Source organism: Peromyscus maniculatus, chromosome 6 (genome assembly GCF_049852395.1).
Source record: "Peromyscus maniculatus bairdii isolate BWxNUB_F1_BW_parent chromosome 6, HU_Pman_BW_mat_3.1, whole genome shotgun sequence".
NCBI lineage: Eukaryota > Metazoa > Chordata > Mammalia > Rodentia > Cricetidae > Peromyscus > Peromyscus maniculatus.
Window position 1 is genome coordinate 52,705,210 of NC_134857.1, and position 6,685 is coordinate 52,711,894.

General features: G+C 44.0%; 1 pseudogene; it reads left to right on the forward strand.

The window, feature by feature from the left end:
- Positions 1-334: 334 nt before the first annotated feature.
- On the forward strand, positions 335-2,042 carry LOC102926362 (interferon-related developmental regulator 2 pseudogene; annotated as a pseudogene).
- Positions 2,043-6,685: the final 4,643 nt, after the last annotated feature.

The following is a 6,685-nucleotide window of genomic DNA, read 5'->3' on the forward strand; positions in this document are numbered from 1 at the left end:
AGAGAGCCTTAGTCAAATCAGTTATTGTTTGGTTACCCCCACAAGCTTTGTAATAACAGTGCCCTAGCATAAAGATGGAAAAAGAAGGCCTTGAGTTGGAAAGGTAGAGAGGTGTGGAACATCTGGTAAGAGATGTGCAGGGGGAAACCATATTAAAAGAATTTTGTAGGACGGGGCGCCTCACGAAGATGATGGCGCGCACGGCGTGTGGCTCCTGTCATCTTCCCCAGTCTTACTCAGCGCACCGGCCAGCGTTTTGCTGGTTTGGAGTCCCTGCCCTCCGGGTCCCTGACCCCGCGCCCCCTTACCGTGTCCCCAACTACTGGTTCCAGGAATGCTTTGTGCTCGTAAGGGCAATGCGCTCTACAAGGGCGGTCAGCGCAGTGGAGGAGGTACCAGGAGCAGTGCCCAGGCCGACTCAGGTTCCAGTGAGGATGAAGCATCCAGTGAGGCTTGGAGCACCACCAGTGAATGTCCCAGCCTACTCAGTACCACTGCTGAGGATTGCCTGGGTGGGGAAGCTGTGGATGAGCAGAACCAGCAGGGAGACCTGGAGGAAAAGCTGAAGGACTCCGTGGACTGCCTCATTGACAAGAGTGCAAAGACCCGGCAAGGAGCTCTAGAGAGCCTGCGCCTGGCCCTGGCCTCCCACCTGCTTCCTGACTTCTTGCTGGAACGCACCCTCACACTGTCGGGTGCCCTGGAAAAGTGCCTTAAGAAAGGGAAGGGTGAAGAACAGGCCTTGGCTGCCTCAGTGCTAGGCCTGCTCTGTGTGCAGTTGGGCCCTGGACCCAAGGGCGAGGAGCTGTTCCATAGCCTGCAGCCCCTGCTCATCTCGGTGCTCAGTGACGGTACAGCAAGCCCCGCTGCCCGGCTCCATTGTGCTTCTGCTCTCGGCTTGGGCTGCTATGTGGCTGCCACCGATGTCCCGGACCTGGTCTCTTGCTTGGCTTGCCTGGAAAGTATTTTCACCTGGTCCTGTGGCACCAGTGGCTCCACTGCTGCTCTGGTCCCTGCCAGCCTCCATGGCCTGCTCTGTGCTGCCCTGCAGGCCTGGGCATTGCTGCTCACCATCTGTCCTAGTACCCACATCAACCACATTCTTGACAGGCAGCTGCCCTGGCTGCCGCAGCTCCTGTCCAGTGAGTGTGAACTTGCGGATTGCTGCTGGGGAAGCCATCGCCCTGCTCTTTGAGCTGGCCCGGGACCTTGAGGAGGACTTTGTTTATGGGGACATGGAGGCTCTCTGTGGTTCCCTGTGGACTCTAGCCACTGTCAGCAATAAGTACCGTGCCAAGATTGACCGTCGACGCCAGCGCTCCATTTTCCGAGCTGTGCTGCACTTTGTTGAGGGTGGTGAATGTGAGGAAGAAACGATCCGCTTTGGACTGGAAGTGCTCTGCATAGACAGCTGGGCTCGCCACAGCATCTACACAGCCTTCAAGGATGTGTTGGGCTCTAGCATGCACTATCACCTCCAGAACAACGGGCTTCTCCGGGACATCTTTGGCCTGGGTCCTGTGCTGGTGGTGCTGGATGCCGCCGCCCTGAAGGCCTGCAAGATTTCACGTTTTGAAAAGCACCTGTACAATGCTGTAGCCTTCAAAGCCCAGACCAAGGTCCGGAGTCGTGCGAGGGACAAGCAGGCAGATGTCTTGTGAAGCGGACTGGCCATTGAGAAGGCTACCAATACCCTTGCCATATTTTTAACAGAAGACAGTGCAAGAACTGGTCTCTGCCAGTGATTGTCACTTTATTTTTTTTTTAAACGATAAAACCAAAAATAGACAAATGTGGAAGGGGCTGGGATCAGGACACTTAAGACTGGCCCTTTGTATTTGCACTCAGCCCTGTGTCTATGGCCTCAGCCTGCCCTGTCTCAGGTAAAATCAAATGTGCACCAGCCCCAGAGCTGAGGGGCAGGTGAGAAAAGACTGTCCCTTTCCTTTTTTAGGCCTTGCCCCTGGGGCCACTTCCTTTGGGGGTCTGGCACCTGTCCACCATGGCATAAGGTAGGCAAAGCTGCCTAGACCGGATGTGTGTGCTGGATTTTAAAAACAAGAGAATTAAATAGAACTTCTTCCCGGAAAAAAAAAAAAGAATTTTGTATGAAAATAACTATATTTTCAGTAAAAAAAAATTAAAAAGTAAATCCTTTATTTCAAATAATAACTGATTACCACAATATCATCATTCCTTGATAGATGAGGCACTATATTCCATATGAGTGAGTGATGTTGTCACCATACGAAGATTGCTAGGTATGATATAGTTCTTGCTGAAGAGTAAATAAATTACTCATCACAATTTTTTCAGACAAACACTTCTAATATTCTAACTCACCCAAATCTAAAGAAGTAAAATCACCCTTCATCAGACACATGCATACACTGCTTAAGGAAGTTGCTTCTTATGGAATGTTAGTCTTCACTGACGGTAAACAAGCAGTGGTTCATGGAAAGACAAAGGTGTGTCTCAGGAACAAGCAGTGGTTCATGGAAAGACAAAGGTATGTCTCAGGAACACAGTGGAAGCGTGAAGCGAGAATGCAAGATGGCAGACAGCCAGTGTGCTTCCAATGACATTGTTAAAAACAGAAACATCATCTATTTCCCCAAATGTGGAAAAGAAAATTGGGGATTGAATATTTAAAGACACTGGGGTTTTTCACACAAAGAACTATTCCATATATTACTGCAATGGTGGACACATAACACTGCATCTGCCAAGATCCATATAACTAATTTGTGAAAATACAGAAATTTAACAAACAAATTAAAACAAATCACTGAAAAGCATGATGAATTCTAAGGAAGGAATCGAAATGTAAATTAAGAACTAAGGGCCATGAGTGTTTGGCCTGCATATAGATATATCTATCATATATGTGCAGTGCCCACACCAACATCTGCTCACCTATGAATTGTTACAGCATTTGAAAGAGACGGAGCTACAAATACAAAAGAGAAGGATCTCCACGAGGCAGAACAACAACAGGTTAGTCAAGAAGAGTCCCAGTGAGGGCCCATTGCATGTGGTGTAACCAAAACTAGAGGCCTAGAGCCAGACCAATGACTCTTGGCAGGGAACACTTGAAAGTAAAGATGAATGAACTAAAGGGTGTTGCCATAGGCCACACTATGACTTCCATGATAAGATTCTTTTCCCTTTTTTTTATTTGTTTAAATTTTGGTTTTCCTTTTAAACCTTGTTTTGGGTAGGGGGAGAAAAGTAAGATCAAAATACATGTGGGAATTCCAAAAACAACCAATAAAAGTTAAAAAAAAAAAAAAAAAAAAAAGAACTGAGGCCAATAAGAAAGCTCAAGGGGCCGGGCAGTGGTGGCGCACGCCTTTAATCCCAGCACTTGGGAGGCAGAGCCAGGCGGATCTCTGTGAGTTCGAGGCCAGCCTGGGCTACCAAGTGAGTTCCAGGAAAGGCACAAATCTACACAGAGAAACCCTGTCTCGAAAAACCAAAAAAAAAAAAAAAAAAAAAAAGAAAGCTCAAGGGTAAAGGTGCTTGCTGCTAAGCCTGGTGACCTGAGTTCAGTCAGCCGAACCCAGATGCCAGAGAGAACCAACTCTGGCATTTTTCAAGGGCTTGCATACCTGTGTACTTCCCACACTAAACACATATTTTTAAAAAAACTAAGTATATTAAACATGTGGGACAGAGTCACCCAGAGATACACAGAAAGAGTTCTTACTCTACATTTTGCTGTCCTTTGTATTTTCATTTAATTAAATTCTTACTCTTTCATTTTCCCCTATTATGCTTTCCATGTACACTCTTTCTCTCTTCCAATTTCACAAGGCCTCCTTTTCTTGAACCATTGTTGTTTCATTTACATATTAAAATAAATATGTAAATGCAACCTGTGAGTCCATTCAGAGTTGCCTGCATGCATATGTCTAGGGCAGACAACATGATAATGAATCAGAGAACTCATGTCTGGGGAAGTTATTTCTTAAAATTGTCTTAGTTATTAATAAAACTTAATACTCCACTCTATGAGTACAGTGCTAAAGAAGTGTTAATGTTTATTTATTTGTTTATTGTTGGTTTTGAGCTCAATTATCACTCATTTTCTGGCTAGCTTGCTTCTCACTATGAACTTCAAGTTGACCTTGAACTCAGTGATCCTCTGTCTCTGCTTCACAAGCACTTGGATTAAAAGTGTCTTCTAGGACATCCAGATTAAACATGTACTGATTATTTCTGGTAGAGAATCATTATTGTGCAAATTTCTTCTTAAAGCTTTTACACAATCTAACTCACACTAGGAGAATAAAGAAAAAATGAGAAAATGGGGGGGGGAGTGAGAGAGACAAGAGAGACAGCCTTTGGACTGCACAGCTGTTTTCTGTGACAAAGTTGAGCGAAAAAGAAAATTATTCTCTTAAAGGATAGAAAGAAAATGCTAGAGAATATCATCCTGAGTGAGGTAACCCAGACACTCAGAAAGACAAACATGGTATGTACTCACTCATGAGTGGATACTAGTTATAAAGCAAAGGATAACCAAACTGCAAACAACAGCTCCAGGGAGGCTAGCTAGTAAGGAGGACCCTAGGAAGGACACAAAGATTGCCCAGTGATGGAGAAGTGGATGAGATCTACATGAGCAAACTGAGGGTAAGTGGGAGTAATGGAAGGCAAGGGATGGGGCATGAGAGTTTAGGGGAACGGGAGTTTTGAGCCGGAAAAGAACAGAGTGGGAGAGCAAGGAAAGAGATACCATGATAAAGACACCTTGGGAATAGAGAGAAACAGAGTGCTAGGGAGGTTCCCAGAAATCCACAGGGATGACTCCACCATAGACTACTGGCAATAGTCAAGAGGGTGTCTGAGTTGGCCTACTCTGGTGATCAGATGGCTGAATACCCTAATTGTCATCATAGACCCTCATCCAGTGACTGATGGACAGTGACTGATGGAAGCAGATGCAGAGATCTTTGGCTGAGCCCAGATGGAGCTCCAGGAGTCCAAATGATGAGAGGGAAGAGGGATTCTATGAGCAAGGGATATCAAGACCATGATTGGAAAAAGTACAGAAACAATTAGCGAAACTAGTGGAAATGCATGAACTGTGGACCAATAACTGAGTAGTCCCCATGGCACTGGACTAGGCCCTCTGGATAAGTGAGACAGTTGTTTAGCTTAAACTGTATAGGGGGCCCCAAGGCAGTGGGATCTGAACCCATCCCTAGTGCATGAGCTGGCTTTTTGGAACCTAGTGACTATGGTGAGACACTTTGTGCAGCCTTGGTGCAGGAAAGAGGGCCTTTGACCTGCCTCAACTGAATGTACCAGGCTCTGCTGACTCCCCATGGGAGACTTTACCTTGGAGGAGGTGGGAAATGGAGGGGGATAAGTTGGGAAGAATGCTGGAGGGTGGGAAGAGGAGAAAAGGGGAATCTGTGGTTGGTATGTAAAATGAATAGAAAATCTCTTAATAAAAAAATCTATTTTAAAAAGATATTATAAAAAATTTAAAAACTAATTTAATAAATATAAATTCACAAATAAGACTCAGTTTCCCAAAATTAGAGAGCTAATTTTTGCAAGTTATAAAACAGTATAATCACCAACTACTCATGAACTGAACTACTTGTTAGACATTATAAGCAATGTCTCTCCAGGTCTATTAGAGAAATAAGCTGTTATACTCACAAACTATAAAGTTTAGTGTGCTTATGATATCTAATTTGTCTATTTATCTAATGAGTAAAACAGGGGAGTGAATATCTTTAGGGTGTGAATAATGGATAAATAAACATGAATGTTCAGGTATCTTGTGGCAAGCAATCTTGGATTCTCTAAGTTTTTCCTGGGAGTTATACACACACACACACACACACACACACACACACACATACACACAAACATACACACACACACACACACACACCTATACATACATACATATATATGGGTCATAAGGAAGTTCTTTTTTATTTTAATTAATTAATTAATTTTTTAAATTATTTTAATTAATTCCCTCTTCTCCCAAACTCTCCTCCAAATCCCCTCTACATTACTCCTCCTTTCTCTTTAAAAAAAGGGCAGGCCTCCCATATATATCAGCCAGCTATGGCATATCAACTTGCAGTAAGACTAGGCACGTCCTCTCCTATTAAGGTTTGACAAGGAACCCAGTAGGAGGAAAATGTCCCCCAACCAGGTCACAGAGTCAAGGTCAGCCCCTGCTCTTACTTTTAGGCTTCCCACAAGGATACCAAGCTATACAACTGTAACAAATACACACAGTGCCTAGGCCAATCTCATGCAAGATCCCTGGTTGGCATTTTAGTCTCTATGAGCTTCTCCTAACCCAGGTTAGTTGGTTCTGTGGGCTTTCTTGTGGTGTTCTTGGCCGCTCTGCCTCCCACAATTCTTTTTAAATTTTTTAAGGGGACTCAATTGATTTCTATAGTGCATTTTCAAAAGCAGTGTGTAAGTGTTACCTATTTCCATTAATACTCACCAGCATGTTTTGACTTCATGATCTCAAGGTATTCTGGAAAGAGTAAGGAGAAATCTCAACACAGGTTTGATTTGCATTACTTGGTGGCTAATAGTAAGTTAGCTATAGACTTTGAATAGATTTTCATACCTTTATTGATTATGTATGCTTTATCTTTTGAAAACTTCCTGCAAATTCCATTATCCTATTTGCTGA